Raw genomic sequence first — 27,821 nt, 5'->3', positions numbered from 1 at the left:
AGGAGATCAGTGACTGCAAAGTAGTGGTAGATGAGAGTGTAGCCAGACAGCATAAGATGGTGGTGTATAGGATGACCCTGGTGGTGAAGAAGATGAAGAGGGCAAAGGCAGAGCAGAGGACCAAATGGTGGAAGCTGAAAAAGGAAAGAGTGTTGTATGACTTTCAGGAAAGAGTTGAGGCAGGCTTTGGATGGTCAGGTGGTGCTTCCAGATGACTGGACAACTACAGCAAATGTGATCAGGGAGGCAGGTCGGAGAGTACTTGGTGTGTCATCTGGAAGGAAAGGAGATAAGGAGACTTGGTGGTGGAATGAGGAGGTGCAGGAGTGGATCCAGAGAAAGAGGTTAGCTAAGAAGAAGTTTGACAGTGAGAGGACTGAAGAGAGTAGACAGGAGTACAGGGAGATGCAGCGTAAGTGAAGTAGAGGTGGCAAAGGCCAACAAGGGGCTTATGATGACTTGTATGCTAGGTTGGACAGTAAGGAGGAAGAGACTGATCTGTATAGGTTGGCAAGGCAGAGAGACAGAGATGGGAAGGACGTGCAGCAGGTTAGGATGATAAAGGATAAGGATGGAAGTGTGTTGACAGGTGCCAATAGTGTGATGGGAAGATGGAAAGAATACTTTGAAGAGTTGATGAATGAGGAAAATGAGAGAGAACGAAGAGTAGAAAGAGGTGACTGTTGTGAACCAGGAAGTAGCAAGATTAGTAAGGATGAAGTGAGGAGGGCATTGGGGAGGATGAAGAGTGGAAAGGCACTTGGTCCTGATGATATACTGTGGAGGTATGGAAGTGTCTTGGAGAGTAGCAGTAGAGTTTCTGACTGGGTTGTTCAACAGGATCTTAGATAGTGAGAAGATGCCAGAAGAATGGAGGAGAAGTGTGCTGGTGCCCATCTTTAAGAACAAGCTAGATGTGCAGAGTTGTGGTAACTACAGAGAAATAAAGCTGATGAGCCACACGATGAAGCTATGGGAAAGAGTAGTTGAAGCTAGGCTAAGGGCAGAGGTGAACATCTGTTTTGAGAATGTTGATAGAGAAGTACAGAGAAGGTCAGAAGGAGCTGCATTGTGTCTTTGTAGATCTGGAGAAAGCTTATGACAGGGTGCCCAGAGAGGAACTGTGGTTTTGTATGAGGAAGTCTGGAGTGGCAGAGAAGTATGTCGAGTGGTCATGTATGAGGGAATGTATGAGGACTGTAAGACAATGGTGAGGTGTGCTGTAGGTGTGACAGAGGAGTTCAAGGTGGAGGTGGGACTACATCAGGGATCAGCTCTGAGCTCCTTCTTGTTTGCTATGCTGATGGACAGGATGACAGACGAGGTTAGACAGGAGTCTCCATGGACTATGATGTTTGCAGATGACATTGTGATCTGTGGTGAGAGCAGGGAACAGGTGGAGGAGAAGCTAGAGGTATGGAGGTTGCCCTGGAAAGGAGAGAATGAAGGTTAGCCGCAGTAAGACGGAGTATCTGTGTGTGAATGAGAGGGAGCCAAGTGAAAGAGTGAGGTCACAGGGAGAAGAGATCAAGAGGGTGGAGGATTTTAAGTACTTAGGGTCAACAGTACAGAGCAATGGAGAGTGTGGAAAAGAGGTGAAGAAGCGTGTACAGGCAGGCTGGAACGGCTGGAGAAAAGTGTCAGGTGTGACGTGTGATAGAAGAGTTTCAGCTAAAATGAAAGGAAAGGTTTGCAAAACTGTGGTGAGACCAGCCATGTTGTTTGGTCTGGAGACAGTGTCCCTGAGGAAAAGACAGGAGACAGAGCTGGAGGTAGCAGAACTGAAAGATGGCTGAGGTTCTCTTTGGGAGTGACCAGGATGGATTAGGATCAGGAATGAGTACATCAGAGGGACAGCACATGTAGAGGTTTTGGAGATAAAGTCAGAGAGGCCAGACTGAGATGGTTCGGACATGTCCAGAGGAGAGAGAGTGAATATATTGGCAGAAGGATGCTGAGTTTCCACTGCCAGGCAGGAGGCCTAGAGGAAACCCAGAGAGGAGGTTTATGGATGTGGTTAAAGAAGACATGAAGTAGTTGGTGTGAGAGAAGAGGATGCAGAATACAGGGTTAGATGGAGGCAATTGATTCGCTGTGGCGACCCCTGAAGGGAAAAGCCAAAAGGAAAAGAAGAGAAGAAGTTACAAGTTTTAAGGCTTCTGTTAACCAGAAAGTTCAAACTAATAGAGAGGTACTGAGAAACTTTAGGATTTCAGTCCTTGGACTGTCTAAAGGTTCAAACCAACACAGATCTACTAAGGATCTTCTTAAATTTCAGCCCTCAGACTGCCTGAAAGTTCAAACTAACACCAACGATGCTAGCAGCTTGATATTTCTCTACTAAAGGCAACATATTCAGACATCCTCGGAGACATAGTGAAATGCAGGATCTTTCATGCTCACCACTCCAGCCTCACTTTCTTCACATCGATCTGCATCCTCATCCTCGCTTGTTGGCTCAGCCTCCTTATCAAACAGGTGGCCCCTGTGCCTGTGATGGACCGGCAGCGGCTACAGAAAACATTTCTGTTATTGTTTTACTCTGTCCGGCCGACGCTTCGAGAGCTTTTCTTCTCTTTTCTCTGAACTTTTCAGCCCCTCCTTTACGTTTTTTGACGTTCTTCTCCATCTCCAACTGCCTGGCTGGGCTTTACTGCACACACCGCCGATATCAAGTCTAAACACTATCAGCCCAGAGCTGTCAGCTGAGGGCGGGGCTGAGCGTGCGTGTGGTGTGACGCATGTGGGCCTGCGTGCCTGCGTGGCCTGTACAGGGCTGATGAATGGTTGGACGCTCATCCCATTCGGCCGTATATAGATAAATAAACAAAATGATTTTTGCCTTTTTATTGTGATAGTCGCAGTTGAAGAGTGACAGGAAATGGGGAGAAGACATGCAGGCAAAGGGCCGCGGGCAGGAATCGAACCCGGGCCGCTGCATCGGAGACCAGCCCCTGTACATGGGTTGCCTGCTTAACCCAATGAGCTATATGGGCACCAGGCGCCCAATAAACAAAATTATTTAATAAATAGCCAGTGCACCAGCCCAGATGTGGACCGGCCCTTCGGTCAAATGACCGAATGAAATAACATTCCATCCTGATAATGTGTGAATTTTTGCAGCTTGTGAGCCGTAAAAGGTTTTAATCTTTGGGGCCGAGTGTCAGAAAACAATAAAACCAACATCAACAAAACACTCAACAAGGTTTTGAACATCATCAAAGGGAAATCCAACTTTTGCATGACAATGTCTAATTAAAGGACATTTCTTTCCAACATAAATGTGTGATATTCATGTACTGTTACATCCAGTGTGACTCCTGTCCTATACTGGGATGCACAGCCAGCTAAACTCTCCCCTGTATCGCATCCTCCAAGGAACAGGCCAGTGTGGTAGTTGAACGGATTTTAATACAGAGAAGTGTGAGCTGAAATAAACACAGAATACGCTGGACAATAACAGTACAAATTACTTAAGATTTCAAACACATCAGTATTACAGGTAAGTATGATTACTTTACATAAGAAAACCGCTGCAGGTGACTGGTAAGCAATAAGGTACGCAAGTTGAATCAAAGCTAAAGCTAAACTACCCTGAAGCTACCCAAAAGCCTGAACCGCAACCAGGGCCGGACTGGGAAAGAAATTAAGGCCGGGAGATTTCCAATCAGTCAGGCCACTTCCGCCACCGCAAGGGTTGTGTCACGTGGATAATGCACCAAAATTTTGTTTTTTTCCTTCCAAAATATGCCTTTTGCAGTTATTATAGAATTACAATACTACTAAACAGACAGTAAGTCTATTAAACACAACCATAACGACGGCGCCATACAGTCCAGTACTTTTCTCTTCTGTAATCTCTTCACTACCCTCACCAATTTTTCCAATGTTTTCCTTTTCCTATTATTTATATAACATGTGGAATAAAAAAAATATATATTATTTTGTCAGCAAATCATTTAGATGTCAGCTGGTCATAGCTAATAGTATATGCAAACACCATAGCCAAGCAAATCAATATATACCAATCATTTTTTATATATTTTGGCCTTTGAAGTCTGATGATGCATTTGTGAGAAGAACCGACCGTTTGTAAACTTAAGGGTGCTCCATAATCTTCGCTGCCTTCTACTCTCTCGCCTCACTGTCATATCACCGCTCTGCCAGTGTATGTTTCCCGTTCTCGCTATGAAGGGGCGGGCCATAAAGCAACTAACCAATCATGGCACGTTTCTTCTAAAAAAATGTCACTTTGACCAATCCCTATCCTTCTGATTTAGAGCTTCAGAGCACTTGCTTTGTGTGAGTGACAGGAGGGTGGGCGTGTACTCTGTAAGGCTTCTAGCGCTGCTGTCTCTGGCCTGTCTGCCAAAAAGCCGATCAACTTTTTTTCATTGGCCTGCCAGTCCGTGGCTGGCCTGTCCAGGCAGGCCAATAAGGAGGCAGGCCACCGGGAAAAGTCCCGCCTCTCCTGATTGCCAGTCCGGGCCTGACCGCAACTATTATTGTAAACGTAATAACAGACTGACACCCACAACACTGCAAATATATCATGGCAACTATAAATATACATTCCAACAATATCATCAGCATCTGACTCACTTAATTTGCCACTCAAAGGGTTACGAACGAACTGGCAGACGCTGAAAAGAGACTACCATTGTCACGCTAATGAAGCTGTTAGCACTTCCTGTCAAGTGTCAAGTCCTGTCATTGGCTGAGGCAGCATCGTATGACCACTAACTGCAAAAAACGATACCTAAGACAATTAGGTTCTGGCCCTGGCTGTCACTGAATCTTTTGTGTCTTTGTAGACACTCTGTGATCTGTCAGTTGTAAGGTGTAAATGATAAACTGAGGATTAATAATGTTGAAACTGAGATTTTTCTTAAGAAATTTCAATGTGTTTACAATGTTTAGTGAAAAGCTAATTCAAGTCTGAACATTTTTCAGAATGTATTTTTTTTAAACTTACAACTAAAACAAAGAGGAAAAAGTTGGAGTTGTGGTGATTTATTGGTTTTTATGCTGTGTTTCTGCTGCTGGGGCCCACTTGAGATCAAATTGGGAAGTTGGGCTTTCTGTGGCCCCTGAACTAAAATGAGTTTGACACCCCTGATCTTTACTGTGAAAACAACAAAATGGAATCAATATAATAACATAGCAATCAATTAATCGACATAATGTGACCACGATGACCACACAACTAATGTTATTTGGTGAATTGGTATAGCATATGATCAGTACACTATAACTGAATATTTAGTTGTGTAGGTTTATTATTAGCCTACATTAGGTAGAGGCAACACTTGCTGTGAATTATTTGCTAAATAACAACAAGGAAAAAGTAGGTTTCTGCCTTGTTGTAGCCTAATGCTTTACATGCTGCACAAAGTGCCCTTTTTTTTCCATTGAGCACCTGCCCCCCAAAATGTCTGTGCACGCCACTGCTCACTTTCTTATTTGCTGTGATCATATTTGCTATGGCCACAGCAGGGTGCTGTGATAAACAAGACTCTGTCCAAAAGGGCTGCTTGCATTACCAGGTTACGGAGGGTAGAAGAATAGTCTCACTTTTACACACAGTACACATGTGTATCTGTAAATTCAGAGTTTATTACCTCCGCCAAGGAAGTTATGTGACACCCAGCGTTTGTGTGTCCGTCTGTCCGTCTGTCTGTCTGTTAGCAAGATAACTCAAAAATGCCTGGGCAGATTCACATGAAATTTGGAGGGGATGTAGACTATGGTAAGAGGAAGAGCTGATTAATTTTGGGTGGCAATCCGGAAAGGATCCTGGATTCCGGATCACTTTGAATTTTTTAGTATGTTTAGTATGTGGTCCAAAATAGGACGAAAACATCATAGGTATGTCATCCAACAAATTAGAGGAAGGTGTCCAGATAGCTCAACTGGTTAAGAAGGTGATTTGTAAACAGAACTGTGTCAGAGACGCAGACTTGATTCCAGCTCATGATCCTTTACTGCATGGGTTTCCTGTTTTCCTCTCTATCCTTGGCGGAGGTCTGCACTCTTTGAGTGCTTTTCTAGTTTATTGAGCCCCAATTCTAATTTGGTGTGTTCTTGTTAAAATGGTAAACGATTTTGCAGTTTTTGTCAGTTATATTGCACATACAACTCCACATCAGGAAATGTGGAATTCCATGACTCAGTGATCTTCTTTATCATTTACATTCATTCTGCAGCTCGCCTTGAACTGTCCTGTGCAATTGCCTTGAAATGTATCAGCATTAAGCAAGTTCATTCATGTCCAATATATTTTAGTGAATGATGAGTCATATTAACATTTTGACAGATACTGACACACAAATTTAGCCTCACATGTACTTTACACAACAGGCAGTGACATACTGGTCCTTTTCATTCTGTTGGTCCCTGACCTGCCTGCTTTTCTGTATCATGAAGAGAGTGGGTTATGTTTCCAGTTATCTACTGTTGACATCTATTGATCCAATTAAATTCATAATATACTACACCAGTGTCATTACTGAATTTTAAAATGTTCATTTATTTATTTTTGCCATTTCAAGCAGCCATAATTTGGACCGCAGACACTATACAGTACATACACTGAGCAAATCAATTACCCAACTTATACTAGCTTAACATGTGGAATCCATCACAGTTAATGGCTGCATAATTTTTGTCATTGCAGGGCCAACACTTTGCAGACTTAAGTGTGTGCTTCAATACCAGAGATATTGCTCCTTGAAATGAGAGACAAGTGATTTGACAAGGGGAGTGATAAGGTCATTAGCTTTGGAGCTTTGCTGAATAGGGTGTTTTGTTAAAAACAATGGATCAGGTATAAACTTAACCCCAGCTCCTCCACATGTTAAAGGGTCCTTGGGCAAGACTTTGGAACCTCAAGTTACTCCCAACCAAACTAAACGTATGTGTGAACACAGTGAGCATGTGGGTAAACAGTTGAATGAGAACCAATGGAAGCACTTTGTTGGAAAACACTAATATAAATGCAGCCCATTTACCTCCAAGTACCAACCAACTCCTTCATCACGCTCTTTCCAGGCATGTAGGAGAACCTATGGGTCTAATGTAAAAATAGCACCAATGGATGTCTCCAGAGCTGTGTTTGTTTTGTCCACTTATAGGCTACTGTAGAAACATGCCACACTATATTGGGCTCTGTTAAAGAGGACCCAATCCCTTTGTAGAAATGACGGGCTCATAATTAGTGGTGTAAACACAACAATTAATAGTTACTGATTATTCACATATGAAACACTAAGTTTATATTCAATATTCCATTGCCTTAGTAGATCCCCATAAATCCTACACTTTGGTCCTTTGACAAACACCAAGATGAACATTTTAACCATCAATACTCTCTATAACTTATATCTCTCCCCTAATTTTAGCTTCTTCACTTTTCACTCCAGTTAGTATCAATATTTTCCTCTGAGGTGAAAAGAAACCGGCTCCTCACCATTTCCTCTTCTCACCTTCTACTCACCATTTCTGAGTGCTTTCATTCACTTCTTGCATTTTGCTCTAGTCTGCTGTTCCTCTTAGCCCTTATCTTACATCTCCTTTAGCCCTGCACCTTTTCACTCCTGCTCTCCATTGCTTTTACTTTCCTCTCCTCTTGTCCTCTCTACTGTTTCTCTCCCCTCTCGACATGACCTAATTTCTAGCAGCAGCCAGTGCAGACATCTGGGCTTCAGCTCACGTGCCAGAGAAGGCATGACACCCCTACTGGGGTGGGGGAAATAAGAAAGATGGGAGTGGAGGGGAGAGATGCAGCAAAAGTGAACAGAGAGAGAGAAAGGTGAACAAGGGGTAAAGAGATAGAGTGATTATGGGAAACAGGATAGGAAGGCAGAGGATAGAGAATCTCACTGTGGTAAGCAGAGGCAAGAGAGTGTTGTTGGATGCTTTGAGGTACGAAAAAGTGTATTCTAGGGAGCGAGGGAGGAGAGGAGGAGGAAAGTTGACACACATAAAGTCAGTCGTGCAGAGTATGAGGCAGGCAGCTGCTGTATTAGCTATTAGAGTTAGCATGGCTTAGCAGGGTCACAGTGGCAAAGCAGGCTAAGTCGCTGTGTAATCTCCGTGTAACCGGAGATCACGTCGAGTGTATGCAGATCAACTGCATGCCGCAACTGAGACAGTCACATATACACATCATCTGCTTATCTTTGCCTTCATCTTCACTTTTCTTTAGAGTTTCGCTGTTTTCCCACCTTCTGTGCATTTTTTCTAAAGAAGCAATATAAAGCTACTGACACAATCTGAACAAAGTAGAATTTCAAAGACTTTCTCTCTGTGTGAATGTATGTAAAAAAGATAACTCCTATTTGTCAACCGTATTGTGTTCCTTTATCCAACACAAGACACTGCAACAATCTGTGAATGCAAACCTGTGCTGGCAGACAGTTTATTCTTTGGCTGGAGACAGATTAGGAATAGTAAAATGGAATCCTGCATCCTGCATAATTCATGTGACAAAAAGACAAATTATCACTCTTCTCAGCAAACTCTGATTTAATGTTTAACATTTCTCATGAATCTTGTTCTCTTTCATTTTTTATATTCCTTCCCTCTCTCTGCCCTTCTGTCTCTCAGGCCCTTTTTGGTCCTCTTATTGTCTGTTACCCTTGTGCTTCATTTTCTCTCTCGGAGCTGTTAGCTCACCTTTGTGCCCCAATCCCTCCCATCCTCCCCTTTTCTTCCATCCTTTTATCCTCTCATATTTTCTTCTTATATTTCACCCCTTACCCTCTCACCTTCCTTTTATTCCTAATAATCTCTTGTCATTTCTTCATCAACCACACAGCCTTCCCTCATTTTCTCCATTGTATACCCCTTATTTTGTCCCTTTGGGGTTTCACAACTCTTTCATCATCGCTGACTTTTACAAAGAACCCAGTTTTGCTCGATTTACACACTCACCCCGAGGAGAATGAACAGTCATCTATATTGTTTGTCCTGTTTTAAGTTACTGTATTGTTTTTAAGTTATTTTCTTGCTGTGTACTGTGAAGCACTTTGGTCCCTCTTTGGGCTGTTGTAAAGGCTATAGAGATAAACTTGATTGATTGATTGATTGATTGAAATGGGCCTCTGCACCTCTATGTAGATATTCCATTAAAATCAGCCATTTCTAGCAAACAACAATGTCTAGATTGTATTTCTGATTAATTTTTTTATCTGTCAAAGCAATTATATGTACATACTTGTGATTAAAAAAACATGACAAAACAGTACTTTTACACCAAAATACAAGATTTAAATTATGATTACTGTATGTGGTTAGATTCAGGCAACAAACACAGTTAATTAAGGCTGGGAAAGAGTGTGGCTTGGACCTGCGCCATACAAATCCATTCCTGTATCCAATTACAAACAATATTGTTGTACTGTCAACAATGTATGTTTCAAAATCAAACAAAATGGAGTACATCACGTAGCAATGCTTCAACTTACCCACTGCAAATATGTTGTTATATTTACAACATTTTTGTGGTATATTTTATTTGCGCATTTTGCATCTTAATATTTTCTATTACAGTGTGATTCAATAGTTTGGGGTCACCCGGGCAATTTCACGTTTGCCATGAAAACTCCCACTTTATTCACATGCTAACAAAATTTCCACAAGGGTTTACTAATCATCAATTAGCCTTTCAACATGATTAGCTAACACAATGTAGCATTAGAACACAGGAGTGATGGTTGCTGGAAATGCAAAATTAACTAACTGAATTTGCCCATAGGTGTGAGTGCAAGTGTGATTGTTTGTCCTGTTTTAAGTTACTGTATTGTTTTTAAGTTATTTTCTTGCTGTGTACTGTGAAGCACTTTGGTCCCCCTTTGGCTGTTGTAAAGGGCTATAGAGATAAACTTGATTGATTGATTGATTGATGATTGATTGATGATTTGAAATGGGCCTCTGTACCTCTATGTAGATAATTCCATTAAAATCAGCCATTTCTAGCAAAAATAGTCATTTACCTCATTAACAATGTCTAGATTGTATTTCTGATTAATTTAATGTGATCTCATTGAAACGAAACTGCTTTGCTTTCAAAAATACGGACATTTCTAAGTGATCCCAAACTTATTGAGTGGTGGTGAATGTGTATATTTTTATTATTTTGTTGTATTTTCTATTGTGGTGTGTCACTTCACTCTTTATGCTTGCCTACTCAGTAAAGTATTCCTATTCTACTCTATTCTAATGTGTATAGGTCCCTAAAAAACAGCTCTGTCGAGTTGGATCATGGACACGGGACCTCTGGGGGTTTCCTGTATTGTCTGGCAACAGGACAATAACATTGGATTAGGTTCAGAATGGGGCTTCCATTGATCACTCTGTTCAGGCTGGAGAAGTTTGACGTCTGATTTAGTGCTTTGGGCTCTTTGTCGTGCTCCTCAAGCCTTCTGTGTTGTTTCTGTGGCACAATGTCCCACTGGGAGGCTGTTGGCTTCTGGTAATCCAGTGCCTTGGAAGGGTTTGTTTAAACAGTACTGTTTGTTTAAACAGTTAGGTGGGCGATATGTGTCAATGTAACATCCATAAGAATGCCAGGATTCAAGATTTTCCCAGCAGAACACTACAGTGTAATGAGAGGATCAACCTTATCCACTTCATCTGTCAGTGGTTTTACTGTTGTGGCAACTCAGTGTTGTGTATAAATAGAATTCAAGAAGTCAAGGTTGCAAGGGAAGTATTTTTAAAGTATTTACTGAGATAAATAATTAACTGGTTAGTGAGGGAGCTGTAGTGCTCAAGACATTTCCAGTTTCTTAGTTGGACGATGCACTTACTGAGAGAGTTTTCTGCAGCTTTTTTTTTTCTCCATTAGGCAACTTGATTACTCTCTCCTTCTAGTAACCTTATGATATGTCCCTTTCATGCTTATTTCTGCTAATCTGCCTCCTTCACCTCCATCTTGTTTTCCATCTATATCTCATCACTCTTTTTCATTATTTCTGTCAGCCTCTCCTTTCTCTCTTCCCTCCTCTTTCCGTTTCAGCAGCCCACTTAAGTCTTTGCACTTCCTACACTGGGTTCAAAGTAGCTGCAGAAAAGGTAACATGGGAGGTGAGGAAAATGTAGGATGGTGTCGATGAACACACAATGAGGGCGTGTTGATGCATTTGTATCCATGGTTGTGCATGTGTATCTGAGAGAGTGAGGCAGAGCGTATAATGGGAAGAGAAAAATACAGAGGCAGGCAGATTGCCATCTGGTCCCACTGAAATCAGTTAAGACTAAATGCAGATGGATGCTCCATAAGACAATATGATCTGCTCATAGTACTGACTTTGTAGGTGGAAATTACGAATGACTTTGCTGATTTGAATCACTTCTTTTGGTTCACTTCCAGCATTCGTGGTCAGTGACTATGCTGGGGATTTTTTCTGTGGTCACATCATGTTTCAATGCACTTCAGTTCAGAAAACTCAAAACAACAGCCTGCTTCCCACAGGAAACCAAAAAGTGCCACACAATATTTTGCCACTTGAAGAATCAGCATAAAGCAGTGTGGGAGGACAATCCAGAGCTAACAATCAGGAGACAGAAATCATGGAGAAGGTGCAATAAGTACTGACAAGACTGGTCCTTCAGAGTCAACCAATAAATGAGCACACAAAAAACAGCCTTCTTGAACTCTGGCAAAGTATACAGTAATCTGCTGATCATTGAATTTGGAGTTCATGATCTCTGTTTTCTATGCTGACAAGAGCCAGAGATGAACAGCAGGAGATTTTTCCACCACCACCACCACCACTACTACCCAGAGAAGGAGGCGATGCAAACACCACTAGCATGCTCAGAAGAAGCAAATATGAGCACGAGGCTAAAGACTAATCCTGGTGGCTTTCCTCTGTGCTCTGCTTTTAAATGTCCACTCTCTGAAAAACAAGTTGGACTATCTGAGATTGGATTGAACCACCCAGCACGAGATGAGAGACATGGTTGAAGAATAATTTTCAGAGTGACGCAAATTCAGTTGCAGTTGAGTGAAAAACATTGTGAGTTGATAGAACGACCATTTTCTCACCAGAAATTTTCAGCAGCAACTGAAAGGCAAACACTGAAACTGTTAAATGGGTGGTGGGACGTGTTTAAAGAAAAAAAAATGTAATTAATTAATCACAGTTGATCACAGTTTTATCAAATAGCAATTGTTGATGCAATAAGTAAAATTTTTCAATTGAAGTAAATTTTGGTGACAGCTTTGAATCAATGAGTAGAAATATCTGTTTTTATCATTTAAATTTCTAAAATTTTAAAACGGGGAAAAAAGTGATTTTGTTTATGATTTAGTTCAGTTTTCCCAACTGTATGGCACATAACATAACCATAAGCAGTTGAAGGAGCTTCGAAAAGGTCAAAATTCATAGAATTGTTATGTTCTCATAGTTTCTGGGTCTGATAATTGCTGTAATTCTTTTTGAGGAATTTAAGTTTTAATTTCTATTTTTTTTATAAACTAAGAGTTTATAATTAATCCATTAAAAGACAGACATTACTCCATTTTTATGTTTCATTGATATATATCTGTATTTTTCATCTGTCTACTACATTCACAGATTACTGCAAACTGACAGTTCAATTCTAGCAATTATATTCAACATTTTAAGACTTTTGTAAAGTCAAACACTTTCAGTGTCTTAAAAAATTGTCTAGTATGGGATGGCTACACCATTTAGCAGTAGCAGGACAGGCATATAGCTAACGTTAGCTCTGGAGCTAACAGCAACATGTTTTGCATTGAGGTGATACCGTTGGCTTGTGCTGCAGTGATCAGAAACCTCCACAATTTGCACACAACCACGCTTTTATCCAAGCTGCCATCGGGAAGATTTTTAAAAGAAAACTTTCGGCCCAACAAGCTCAATGCAGTCTCGTCTTCCTTCACTGTTCACCAAACTTTCTTGAGGGTTGACGAACCTGACGTCACTCCTGTGCATGGGCAGTATCATGCTGTGGGGGCGTTTCTCAGCAGCAGGCCCTGGGAAGGCTTGTAAATGTAAGAGTACACTAATGTCAGCAAAGTGAAGAGAATTTTGGAAGGCAACCTGACCCGGGAGAAGATTTTTTCCACCAACACAATGACCTGGAAGCAAGCAGCCAAAGCTACACAGAAAGGATACAGACAGCAAGGTGAATGTTTCTGGAGTGGCCGAGTCAAAGCCATCCAAAAGGGCTGCACACTTATGATCCCCATTCATCCTGACAGGGCTGGAGCAGTTCAACAGAGGAATCAGGTAGAAATGTGCACTAATTGAACGGTTTGGAAGCAGAGTGGTCCTCACCCATTTTCTGTAGTTTTTGAGAAAAATGGGTTCAATGTTTTGTGCTTTCAAGAATGGTCTAGCATTCAAAGCGCCACCATAATGCTATATTTGGGTTGTGGGTTAGACTACTTTGCCACTAAAATCTAGAACATAAAATATTTCCGAAATTATATAAAACTCAGATTGTATTTGTGGGTTAGACCACTCTGCTTCAAACCCCCTCAGTTATGGCCAAATAAATTAACATTGCTCTGTAGAAATCAGTTTCACTTTAGAATTAAAAGGGATTTTTGGGTGGGAAATCTTATCAAAATAGATGTGGGAAAGCAATTTAAAAGGGGAACTTCCAAAAGAGGCAAATACTTTTTATACGCACTGTTACTGATGCTAGAAGCTGACGCTTTTATTTGCCACGGTAAATTACTGCCATTATCATCACAACTGTATTATGTGCTCTTGTTCTTGTACTAAGGATGTGGTAAACATATCCCATATCCTCGGGCAAATGCATCACGAACTTTCTGCATGGCTTGATGCCTCAAGAGGTCAGTGTCAACTGAACCATTAAATTACATTCCTTAACTTAGACTGCACTAACAGATAATGTAATCAGCCCAAATGTAGTCAAATCTATACATTAGGCATTTCAAGCAAGTAGAATACAAGCAAACAATAAATACTCTTTAAACCGGTCTAAAGTGCCATGCAAGACAAGTGGAGCCAAGCTGAGCTGACCTTAGATATCATACACAATAAACTCATTCTGGTTAAAAAAAAAAAAAAAAAAAGCAGCTGCACTGCACTGGACACATCAGAACACTAAGTTCAAATAAAAACAGTGATGACTGTGTTGATTTAAAAAAAAAAAAAAAAAAGATGTATACTCCAAGCCCAGAGGGATTAGGCAAGTTAAAGTTTGAGGCTCAAATGATGCAGGGAGAATTTCCCTCCGACATTCAAACACAGAAGTAGTGGTGCCTTAGTTTCAAATAATGTCCACAGTGATATCGAAGTTTATTCACAGTATGCAGGAAAGGGACTGCTGGATTGACAACTCAACTGAGTCAGCATCATCTATTTTAGTGACAGCTCACTGTTAGTGCACGCACACACACACATTCCCATATTCGCCAGCAACACAGGTGCCCTTGATAGAGTGATCATTTTGTACCCTGGTTGTGTATCTGCCTCTGTGCATGGGCACATGTGTGTACATTTCCCTTGCTACCATCTGTTCTCTATTGGCTGATGATCATCTATCTCCCCATTAACTGTCAGTCACTCTTTCCCTGTTGACATCTCACTATCTGAACTGCACGCCGACACCACTACACCTTAGCAGGGTAAGAGACATTAAAAGAAATAGCATCTGGTTTCTGCAGTCATCCAGTTATGTGCAAACTGTTCCTCTGTGTATACGCAGGTGACAAAGTGGGTAGTTTGAATCTTAGATGTCATGGATCACCCTCATTTTTTGCATTTCTGTATGCAGTAAAGAATGGATTATGAACATGATGATTTACACAGTATTATGGGTAATCAAAACTGGTACTGATGTTAATTAATAGTTATGTATTTTAAGGGGGCTGCACATTGGATGGTGGTTAGCACTTTCGCCTTGAAGCAAGAAGATCCCCGGTTCAAATCCGGGGTGGGCCTGGGATCTTTCTGCATGGAGTTTGCATGTTCTCCCTGTGCATGCGTGGGTTTTCTCCGGTACTCCGGCTTCCTCCCACAGTCCAAAAATATGCTGAGGTTAATTGATTATCCCTGTAAAGCTGTTTGTATCATATATGATACATGAGTTTCTGAGACCTCTATCTCATCAACATGATAAGTTGTTTCCTTAAAAACCTTTTTTATGTAACCTGACACATGTTTTCTGCCCCCTTGTGAATTATCATTCCATTATTGGCAGCTGAAGTCGTATTTTGCACCTTTTCAAAATGGCTTACTTTCATGAAATCGTCCATGCACGTTTTCAGGAAAATCATTGCTAATTTCAAAAAGTAAAGGTAAAAAATAACATCTAAATTGTTACTAATTTTTAAAATGAGTATTTTCTGCATTGAAAGAATGCATATTTACTAAGTAATCCATTATTTATGTTTCAGCTAAACCATGTCAAAATATCTGTATCATATATGATACAACAGGATTATAACGTACCTTTTTTCCTGAATTGTCATGTTCCATTTTTGTAATGTAATCTACATTATACCTGTGAAAATACAAACACATACTATTTTAATTATTTAATTAATTTAATGAAGGAATGAAAGGCCATCTTCAAATGCATTTTGAGTATTTTACAATAACAGTTCCTCTGAAATCAGGATCGCTGTATTTTATTGACTTATTTTATATGTCAAAAGACTAGAGGAAGAACAGAGAAAAAGAATTACAGTGCAATGTAATTAACACACTACTTTGGTTACTTAATTCACTTAATAATGAATAAAATGCCATCTTCAAATGCATTTTGAGTATTTTTACAATAACAGTTCCTCTGAAATCAGGATCGCTGTATTTTATTGACTTATTTTTATATGTCAAAAAGACTAGAGGAAGAACAGAGAAAAAGAAATTACAGTGCAAATGTAATTAACACACTACTTTGGTTACTTAATTCACTTAATTAATGAATAAAATGCCATCTTCAAATGCATTTTGAGTGTTTGTACAATAACAATTACTCTGAAATCATAATCACTACACTATATTGACCAATTTTTAGATGTCAAAATGACTAGACAAAGAGAGAGAAAAATAAAGTATACTGAAAATGTCATCAAGGAGATACTGGATGGAAAGACAAGTGACATGGGGCAGTTAGTGGAAAATAAGGATGACGAGGGGATAGAGCAGGGTCTAGCATGTAAATGCATAGGGGATTAGTACATATGTCAGTGTGAGAAACTACTGGGAGATGGAGAAAAAGCTTCCTGAAGTTGTTGTTTTGTTCTTTCTTTTATTTATCTATTATTGTATTTTTGTGTTATGAAGTGTGTCAGATCACTCAATACTAATAATAGACTTGAGCAAGTGGAGTTTTACTGTAGATTGTTGTGAGCAAAAAGTTAACCCAAAAGCCTAATGTATCGTATATGATACAAACAATATATTAATAAACAAAATGATATGGCATTTTTTTTTTTTTTTTTTTTTTTTAAATTGTTAAAAGGAGTGATAAACATGTCAATTCCCAAAATTTGAATTTTCTGGCTATTTTTGATGGGTCAGGCTTTACAGGGTTATTCTAAATTGTCCGTAGGTGTGAATGTGAGTGTGATTGTTTGTCTGTATATGTAGCCCTGTGACAGACTGGTGACCTGTCCAGGGTGTCCCCTGCCTTCGCCCGAGTCAGCTGGGATAGACTCCAGCATCCCTACAACCCTAGTGAGGATTAAAGCGGTATATAGAGAATGGATGGATGGATAAATGGATGGATGTTAGACCTGCAAACACACACATGCAGCTGCACAAGAACTCAAAGTAAAGTGAAGGGCTGGAGGAAGTAATGCAGATGCAGACCTCTTTGCAGCCTTGTGAACACCGAGTGGAGCACACAAACTGATGTACAAGGAAAGGAACACATCACACCTTGAGCATTTTAAATGACTGCAGAGTTATGTACACCTGAGTTATGTCAGTCAGTCATAAAGCTCCTGTGCGGCATCTTTTCTTCACAGCTTGAACAAGCTGTTCCCCTTCCAGTTTATCACCATTTTGCCGTTCACTGAAAACCTTGTAGGAAATTAGTTTTATGGAAAGTGCAGAAAACAGACGGATGTTTCTCCCAGATGCAGAGCTCAGTTATTTTGCATTGTTACCTTCGAATGGACAGACAGCGCAATAATTACATCCCTGAAATGTCTGTCATTCTTATCTTTTCCATAAATCTGCCAGATCTACACTTGTGTGGAACATGACATTCAAAGATAACAAGAAAAGATGTGATCCCCTTCAACTGGCCAGCACCCTCACTTTTATTTAGCTTCATCCCCTCTAACTCCCATCATTCCTTCCCTAAGTCTCTCTTTTCCCATTTCCCATTTCTCCAGAAAATTACATTTGGTTCTGGTAAAACATTTATGTCTCACTCATAGCACTAGATCCATGAATCATGCATTTTTAAAAAATGGGTGTGAAGGAGGCCAAGAAAGGAAGAGAAAAGGAAAGGAATGAAATGGATACAAATGTAATGACGGGAGCAGCAGGAGAGAAATGGGAAGAATGTCAGATGATGAAGCAAGAGAAGAGGACATATACTGGAAAGATGGGAAGGGAAGGGTAGAGAAACAGAGTCTGTACAACCAAAGCTACTTTGTAAAAATACAGCAGAAGGGCTGTTTACAGTGCAGCCAAACAAACTTGCATTCTTTTAATAACGAAGCCGATAACAACTGCAAAGGAAATCTGATGCCATTTATCAACAGCAGGGCACAGCAAAGTTGATTTTCTGGTTGAGGAGTGAGAGGTGTGCAGCCTGTCGCTCTTCATCTAACAGCGTTCTGCAGCTTCTCTCTCTCTCTCGGCTTCTTTTACCTCCTGCAATATTTACAGTCACTGTCAAAAAATACAGAGAGGTTTTCTTGTTTAGTAGACACATCACAGCCAGCACTGACCTCAGTGACAAAGACAATGCTTCTCCTAGAGTCACATTGTGTTTCACTGGTTGGGCACTATAAAGCAGTAGCATATTGCTGCATGCATTTCTTGAACAAGCTTTTTTGCCTTGTTAACACGTGTCTAGGAAATTTTCTTTGCTTGATGGAGACACATTGTGAGCGAAATCAGTGGTCAGCACCACGACAGTGTCAAAAGCATGGATTCAGACTTCCAGTTTCATATGTACCAAAAGAGAGAAACCAATTTTCTAAACTTAAATGGTGGGGGTATCCATCTATTTATCCTTTATCATAATTGGTATCAGTTCTAATGTATATGCTTTAATTATGCAAATTTTACATCTTGCAATAGTGTTCTACAGGGTAGTTTTATACCGTTTGAGGAGAGTTGTAAGGGAAATGAGAAAGGCAAGGTCTTCCTAGACCTGCAAATTCTTGAGGATGGAACAATGTAGGGTTGCATTTAAACCACTTTAAGGTAAGAGATTAGTTTCATGGCAGGGGAAAATCTAATTAAGTAACTTTGATACCCAGAGATGACTTTTTTTGTGGTTTAAGCCAGAGAGGCAGAAGCAGGTATAGTAAGAAGAGTGGTATGGTAGACACTAAAGTCAAAAAAGCTGATAAAAACTGGCAAATGCTGTCTCCCACAGCACAGTGAATGACAGCAAGACTACAGGGTACACTTCAAAATTCAGTGCATCTTTTGTTTTACATTTGTGGCAAAACAAAGTGGAGGGTTTGAGTGAACGATATATGAATTTAGGTCACATCATATCCAGGTACCTGCAACACCTGCTCATGTAGGCAAGTGTAAAAAAATGTGTTATAGTTAGCTTTAAGTGAGAAATGACCTTTATATAATGCTTCCAGGACATCAGTTGGTGTAAAGCTGTCAGCAAAGCAGTGCAAGCACAGTATCCTATTATCCTCCACATTTTACACAGTAATGAAACAACTCCTCTTTGACCTTATATTCTCTTATACAAAGAAAAAGTACGTCAGAATTTTCAAGGAGAGAATAAAAGAGTAGTAGTACAGAGAAAAATCTCAAAAAAGATGCTAAAGACAAAAATACATGCACATACTAACACAAATGTGAGCACATATTGCTCAGGCTTACGTTGAATGTATATCCAGCATGCCAAACATTATCAAAACGTGTGAGTCAGCAATTTCTGTTTCCAGCAAAAAAATCTGTTGCTGATAAAAAATTCAGCATCGGAGCAAAGTGTTGGCTAAGTGACAGCGAAACGAGATCCAGTAGGAGCAAGTATCCCTCAAGTGTTACAAAAGACCTGCGTAAGCTCTTCTGAGACAGAGCGAGAAGAGGGGGGAGGAGGCAGCTGAAGAGAGAAGGCCAGGTGAAACAGGGTCAGCGCTCATCTTCCACTGAACCTTATGAGAGTTGATTATCTCCAGCCCTCACCCACACACATGGCCCTGCCTGCAGAGTGTTCGTCTGTATATGTATGTTTTCCTCCCTCCCTTCCTGTGTCTTATTAATGCTGACATACTTTAGCCGCTGGCTATGTGCTTACCCTGTCCTCCTTCCAACTCTTAAGATAAGGCAGATTACAGACACGGAGAACACACAGACGTACATACAGAACCAATATTAACCCTTGGATGCATGGCCAACCAATACCTACACTCTTCCATGGGTGGGGTCAAAAATGACCCCAATTGAAATCAATGCATTTTTGCAATAAACTTGAGACATTTCTTTCATGTTGGTTAGACATTATATATTTTGTTCAACAAAAGAGTATTTTCAGTTTTGATATGTTCATTCTTCATTTTTAATTCAAATTTTATCACATAACAATCACTGAAACGGTATCAAAACATGTTTAATCTTCCTCCGTATTTTAAAACAGACAGAGGGACACATAAATTAACATTCAGTAACAATAATCCATAACATTCATAACAATCATAACATTCAATAACATTCATTCAACATTCATGTTCAGACACAAACATGTCTCTTCTCACTCTTCACAGCTTTCACAGACTATTTTCTTGTGGCTGTGACCATTGCAGACAGGGCTTTTGCATTTCCAACAGAAGTTGGTGGCTTTGTGGTCTTCGCACACACACACACTAACCCATTAGGTAGCCTATTATATGATCATCGATTATTCAATGGTGTATGTGTGTGTGTGTGAGAGAGAGTGTGTGTGTTTGTGTTAGCTAACAATACTTTAGCTATCAATCCTGTTAACTAAGATACTGTGTAATAACAGTACAACAACAGTGTATGAGTGTATGTGTATGCGTGCATGCGTGCCTGCGTGTGTGTGTGTGTGATTGTGTTAGCTAACAATACTGTTTGCTAATAATAATGTTAGCTAACAGTATTGTTAGCTAACAGTATTGCTAGCTAACCACAAACTAGGCAAATTTCACAGATATTCACATAAAATTCACATATTCTGTCAATGAAAAATAAGTTCATAAATGGAGATAATACTTACATGTATAATGCTGTGCAAAAATGACCTCCTAGGTGGTGGGACTGCTGACATCAGTTGTATGAGGGACAGTAAATGTTTATTTACACTCACAGTTGCCAAGAACCAATGTTAAGTGAAATATCCCATTGGAAATACTTGGGGTCATTTTTGACCCCGCCCATGGAAGAGTGGGGTACTGATACAAAAACTGAATTTTTTTAAATTAATGAAAAAATGAATAAAAATGCAAATGGCATCATGTCACAAACATGTTTTATGACGAATACCTGGAATATGAAAATATCAAAACTTTTAATCTTAAAGATATTAAGGAATAACAACCTCTGGGGTCAATTTTGACACCACCTATGCATCCTAGGGTTAAACATATCTGTTCTAAGAGCAAGGTTAAAGGCAAAACATCAGCAGATAGATTGTTTCTCATCCAAACAGTGTTTACTGTGAACATGTATAGCATTCTGTCTGCTTTAGGTTTGCCTCTGGCTGTCTAGCACACGAGTGTGTACGTGCAGCTTGTTTGATCTATAGGATAAACATTCTGTTAGAAAATCTGTTTGCATGAGCTTTAGGGGTTATTTTGAGTCATAAAGGAAAAGGAAGGTGAACAAAGAGGATGTCCTGGCACGAATCATTTAGTCCACGTTCAGACTTCGGCAGGATCTTGTTTCAGTTTAATATGAGTGCATTTATTATTTGTGAGATTTGTCAAATCATCCCAATCGGCCTTATGTCACAGCTCTGTGTCATCATTAATAAGTCGAACACTTTTCTCGCTTTGACTTTGTGTCATAACTTACATCTGCATCTCCATCTGCCATTATTTTTGGAGCCTGGTTATTTTTCAAGAGGGAGTGTATCAATTAAACACAAACAGCTCGACAGATTTATGGGTTCCCAATAAAGTATGTCACATTTTTCAAACTTTGTTCTCCAGTCTGACCGCCTGACTCTATTATGTAGGGAATACCACTGTCCATTGTGTGTCCATTAAGGCCTGGACTCACAAAGATTTAAGATGGGGAAATTTTGCATTGAACAAATCAGTTATTTCCATCGGAATTGCTGCAATCAGAGGATTTGCCTGAGGAGGTGAAATTAGTCTGCATGAATGTTCTGCACAGAGTTTGGCCTTGGTAATCTTTGACACATGAATGTGTGCAATTTACCAAGAAAAACTGTTCAACAGAAACCAATGCATAGCCCGCAGTTATGAGACAAGGACTATGACATAAATATGAAATGCAGGAGCTGGTCCCATTTTTAATCTTTTTTTTTTTTTTGCTCCTTTTTTCCTCCTTTGTGTGTAGTGAACAGAATGCCAAAACAAAGCAGTAAAGAGCGAATAGAAAAAAGGTATTGTGACTCTTTAATTAGTTTTTTCACTCGAGCTGCAAATGAGAAGCTCACTAAACTCTTAATTGAGAATTTATTAACTCTTAAAAGGAGCTGAGAGAAAACTTATTAGGATTAACAAAGAAAGAAACAAGAAAATAAGACAACAGCACAGCAACAATACTAGCAAGAGCAACAGCACAGCCTTACTTTGTATTAGCAGTGCACATACAGGAAAATGTAGTTTCCTACTTTTTCCATCATCTATAGGGGGCACACACGTATTGAATCACAATGCTGCACATTATTTTCACTCAGTTCAATGAACAAAATACTTCTAAGTTTTTAGCCTTTTCAAGTGAAAAGGGTATTGAATGTTAAAGGGGCTAAGAGTTGCGTTGTTGAAAGGGCACCATTGTTTAGTAATGCAAAGCAACATGAAAAGGCCACTGACTTTAAGAATTGTATTAAAAAATCCAATAAGGTACGCACTTTGAATCTATTTCAAAAGTACAAACGAGGGCTCCAGCTTCCTATTTCCTTTATAGACTTTTATTTTGCAAACTATGACTATTGTGAAAACACTACTGAGTCAAAGTGAACGGAGAAATGTGGTAAACAGACATATTGAACCTAAATCATTCATTTAATAGCATTTCAAATCTACTTCATGTTCATTCCAAGGGTGTTAGTTGCCACAATCAATGTCTAAGTACCACAGTTCCAACATTATGACAGAAAAAAAAAACAAAACAGAAAAACATCAATCCATCCATCCATCCATCATCCATACACGGCTTAATCTTCATTAGGGTTGCGGGGGGGCTGGAGTCTATCCCAGCTGACTTAGGGCAAAGGCAGGGGACACCCTGGATAGGTTGCCAGCAAGGGCGTAACTTTGAGTCTTCCATTGGGGGGGTTAAACTCTGTGCCTGTTGATTGGTATTTATTGAATCGTTTACTTTTGTAAAAGGAGTCGTGGTAATTTGGCATGTCTGTTTTAGAAATAAATTGGTGATTTACTTGAAGTTGTTGCAGCTGTGTACTTATGTATTTATGCAACAATGACCAATTAATTCCTATTGTGTTTAAGTACTAGCTAGCAAGACCGTAGCAGCTTCCATTTAATTGATTTTGGGTTTATGTCAACTATCTATGAAAAGAAAAATCAAGAACTTTAAAGATTAATCAATTGCATCACTGTATTGACACAACTAAAGTACAAACAGAAAATGTCTTATGCACAATTCATGGCAACACTCAATACATCACACAATACAGGATGGCACACTGGAGTGCAGCTTGCACCTCTATTCTGGTGTGGAGCATGTATAGAGAAAGCTAACACAGTACAAGGGCTAAGGTATGTTACCTGGTCATTTGTGCCTCCTGTGCTGCCTTTCCCTGTGCTCTCTCTCCCTCTCTTTGGTCACCTGATGATCCTCCATCACCTGGACTTCCTCTGTCACCTCCTCCTCCTCTCTCTTGCTCAACTGTTGCACCTCCTCTGGCACCTCCTCTCTCTCTGTCCTCATCTGCGACTGTGCTTCTCCCTCTCTGGTCACCTGCCTCTCTTTCATGGCCTGTTCGACAATCATATTCTTGAACCTGGTATAAAAAATGCTTTGTTAATGTTAAAATGGTATCACCCCGGTTAAAAATGAACAGTAAGGTCAAAGAACAATTTGAGGAAATAAATACATTCAGGTATTTCCCAAATTTTGTCAAGATTCACGAGATGAAGTACTTCTCTTCCCCTCCTCTGTCACTGTCACCGGCTGCGCGCTCCGCAGCCACCCTGCAGCAGCAGAGCGTCTGTTGTCACCATGGTTACCGCTTCAGGCCGACGCAGACATTCTTGTTCCTTCAGGATTTAGAAATGCCTGGAAAAATGTAGCTTCTGTGTATGCTATTGCGTTGTTTGATCAGTAAAATAGCTTCACTACTGAAAAGATATTTGATGTGGAAAACAGCGACGTTACGACCTGCCCGGTTCCCCCGAGAAATGTAGTTTAACTACGCCGCCATCCATCACTGTGTATTGGAGCAAAGTCAGCAAACAGCCCTTTAAGTTACAATTCAGTGAAAACTGACATTGGTCCTAAACAGTACATCCCCGACACTCTCTGGCTGTACCTCACAGGACAAATTCAAACCAACTCCAGTCACAAATCATCAGCTAACTTAACAAGACAGGTAGGCTATTTTACCTCTTTTTGGTCAAGATATTTCCTTTTTTTTAAGTTGTTGGTGTCGACCAACAATGAAGAATTGTTGTTTGTCCTTTTCGCGCTCTTTTCATTTCTTTACGGCCCTGCTGTCTCCATCCATGCCAAATATACAGGGTCAGTGAAAAGTGAACGTTACGTAGAGGAGGCGCCGCAGGTTGGGTGATACCAAGTATTCAGTGGGGGTGTGGGGGTTACATTAAGATGATTAAACTTGCTACTGTTTTGTTGGCAAATGATAATAATAAAAATCAACAAGATAATTAATGCTTTTAATACATTGGAAAAATGTGAGTATATTGTGGGGGTTACATTAGCTGACGTGATTTTTGCGGGGGTCATGACTCCCATATCCCCGGTGCAAATTACGCCCTTGGTTGCCAGTCCGTCACAGGGCTACATTACAGACTAACAATCACACTTGCATTCACACCTACGGACAATTTAGAGTTACCAGTTAACCTCTGGACTGTGGGAGGAAGCCGGAGTACCCAGAGAGAACCCACACATGCACAGGGAGAACATGCAAACTTCATGCAGAAAGATCCAAGGAAGGCCGGGAAGCTAACTGGGGATCTTCCAACTGCAAGGCAAAAGTGCTAACCACCAAGCCAGCCCCACAGAAACAGACTTCTCTTAAAGTGTCAGAGATAGAAGTACAAAAGCTATAAGAACAAGCATCTGCTAAAGGTGACAGTCCAGAGTAAACATGAAACATCTGTTTAACAAAATGCACCCCAATCCCCAGTTTGATTCAACACTTGAGCACTGGATGTCATTAAGCCTTGGGAAAGACTTTGTCGTGATGCTTCCTTACTAGCTAAGCTCCCACAGTTCTCTCTGCTTGCCCGCCTCCTCTTGTTGCTTCAGTATCACACAATAGGAGGCTTCACCTGATGGCACAGCCTGGTACTACAGCTAATCTACAGTACTTGAAGTACGTAATATTAAGGGAAATGGTATCAGTTATCAGCAAGCACTGAATACAAAAAGACTCGAATTGGATCAGAAACAAAAAAAATCCTGGTATCTTGATGACATTTTTAGATCATTTTGTTAGACAACTAACACTGCCTGAAACGAAACAAGCCTCTTTTAAAGATACAAGGCTAAAAAGTATTAACCAATAAACATCTTTCAAATCTGACATCTTAGACACAGCACAACGAATGCAGTTCTTCATTTATACCAAAGGGGTTCACTGGGTTCAAAGTGTGATACAATGTGTCTCGCAAATGGTTAGTCTGTATATAACGTCCAGCATAATCCATGATTCCTGTATATATTTCAGTCTTTTGTTCGATATGCAAATTTTTAAAGCTCTTCGCATTTATCTAGTACACCAGACCACAGAGACATTTCAATATATAGATGACAAGTGTGGAACGGCAGGGAATGAATGATTTAATGGGTATTTTTTGCCACTACATTGACGTATGGGGTAATCAAACATTAGAGAGTTGCCAAAGATATAACGTAAGTAAACCATGTGTATCAGTATCTTTCAATCACTTTGGGTGACATCACAGATGGAATAGCAGAATATTGAATACACTCAAAAATGTCTCCTAGCAAATAATACCACCATTTTAAACGTGTGAAGATTGTATTCCAGTGCTTGCTCACACCAGAAGTCCTGAATTTCAGTACACTGAGTTCCTTGGACAGAATCCTTCTGGTCTCAAGCCAGTACAGTGGGCAGTGGTCATGACACAGTTTTGTGCAGAACTGTAAAAGATCCCCCTGTGCCGAACAGCAAAGTAGCAAGATTCCAGATAAACACAGCAAAGAACATTTATTTTCTGCAATGTAGTCACCAGTTTATAGTGTGCTTTACTTTTTTCTCGGCTTGATTTTTGCATTTTACCAAAATCTTCCTCCTTTTCATCTATGTGCTATAATAGGCTGCTTCTAAGATATAAAGTACTGCTGGAATGCATTGCATAGAAATAGTTACAATACATCTCAGTCTTATGAAGAAAGGAATATTCACTTCAGCTAGTATTAATGGTCTCTGTGGTGCTTGCACTGCTCAAAACTTTCGCTACTCAGTCGCAATGACAAAAAGGAGAAGAAGTTGGCAGGACAGTCCCAGCTGAGAGGGCCAATCCACTTCTAATTACCCTGTTCCCTTCCTTCAACGAATTGCTCTCACACAGAGGAGCAGAGGGGCCTTTTTTTTTCTGTACGTCTGAAAGTCTTCACCAGAGAGCTCACTTATGGGAAGAGAGGGACGGAAGGAAGGATGTGCTAAAGTGGAACAGTGGATCCAGCTGAGAAAGCTGAGACTTCATGAAAGGTAGTCCCATGTGGTTCCACTCATTCAGTCAGTCGAAAAATCTTCCAGCAGACCCTGAAAATCACATTTTTTATAACTAAAATGAGACAAGCTGCACCCAACCAAGGCTTTCATCCCGTTTTCTTTTTTTTTTTGACAGGGACTATTTTGGGGATTTTGAAGGTGGTTTTTTGAGTTTTTCGTTGCCTCCATGAAGCAGCCTGACAGATACACTGGGAGAATGTTTGCAAGCTGGTTTTGAAAGTTGTCTATTAATGAACTTGTAAAGTAACCTAAAATGTGTGTTGCATAAGGTAATAAACTTCAGGTGTATGATTGTATTGCGATGTGCAGCTTTTTGAACAGTTTGTGGAGGATGCAACAGCACATTCAGAGAAGGTAATACTCTGAACAAAATGTTTTAAAATGATCGATGGCACAGCTTCTGGCATACTCGTGAATAATCCAGTTTAATTTCTCTCCGCTTCTCCGATGCACACGAGGAGCTGACGTATGGACATTTGACCTCGGAGTGATTGCAGTTTGCCACATCAAAATGAATTATAGATGTTAAAATCTCCCATTGATTGAGTAACTGGCAGACGCGACAGTGTTCCTGGGCCATAAAGCTGTAATGAGGGAGATGTTTTAGACCTTCCTCTCAGACTGGTTTCTGCTCCTAAGGAAGGAGTGTTAAATGGCATGAAATGTGATGGTGCATTAGAGTGTAAAGAAACCTCAATTGCATAACAGAGTGTGAAAATGTAAGAAGAAAAGTGAGTGAAGAAGAAAACAGCGAGCAGAGAGAGAAAAAAAAGGATTCTTAATATAAAGCAGTTTGATTCATCTTGTCAGGGGAAACATCTGCTGTTCATGTTTCCTTCTTTCAGGTGCATTGTGTCTCCTTCTGGCTTATTTTTAGGCTGCAGGAAAAGACATAGAGGCATTGTTTAGGCTACCGTGCATATTTGTGTGTTTATACCCTAATGGCAAACTAAGTAATCCAAAACGACCATCAGTGAAAGTGAGATCTTGCACCACCCATGCTAGCGTTGTCTCTAAGAGGTTTGGTGCTGTGGTACCAAAGTCAGTGTCAACAACTATTACTTCTGCATCTGAGAGTTGCTTTTAGCATTGAAATACATTATTTTGTTCTGTTCTTTATTTAATGAGTACAAGCTTTGTTTCCTTCATTGCATTTTTTAATCCTGGACTGGGCTCATCCTCATATTGTCGATGACAGGGTATTTTCCGGGTGGCATCAGTGCTGAGTATAACAAACAAGTTAAACATTTTTTAAAAAGCACTAGCAGCTGGAAAAAAATACGAAAGTTATTGTAAAACTCACTTTGGCTTATATTTTAAAGTGAGCAGTGTGAAAAATTACATCTTAAGGTAGCTAGCTTCATTGCACTCTGCTCAACTCTGCTCAAACACCATAAAACTACTTTGCACTACATCGTAAGAAGCTGTAATTTTGGACTAATTCAGGCAATTCTGTAACAGATTCTGAAAGAAAAGAATGATCCAGTAAAGCCCCTAACAAGTTGACAGGATTGGTTATTTAGGATTGAAACTCC

The sequence above is a fragment of the Acanthochromis polyacanthus genome, chromosome 21 (genome assembly GCF_021347895.1).
Source record: "Acanthochromis polyacanthus isolate Apoly-LR-REF ecotype Palm Island chromosome 21, KAUST_Apoly_ChrSc, whole genome shotgun sequence".
Classification (NCBI taxonomy): Eukaryota; Metazoa; Chordata; class Actinopteri; family Pomacentridae; genus Acanthochromis; species Acanthochromis polyacanthus.
The sequence above is the reverse complement of the archived record's forward strand: the minus strand, read 5'-3'. Positions refer to the sequence as shown.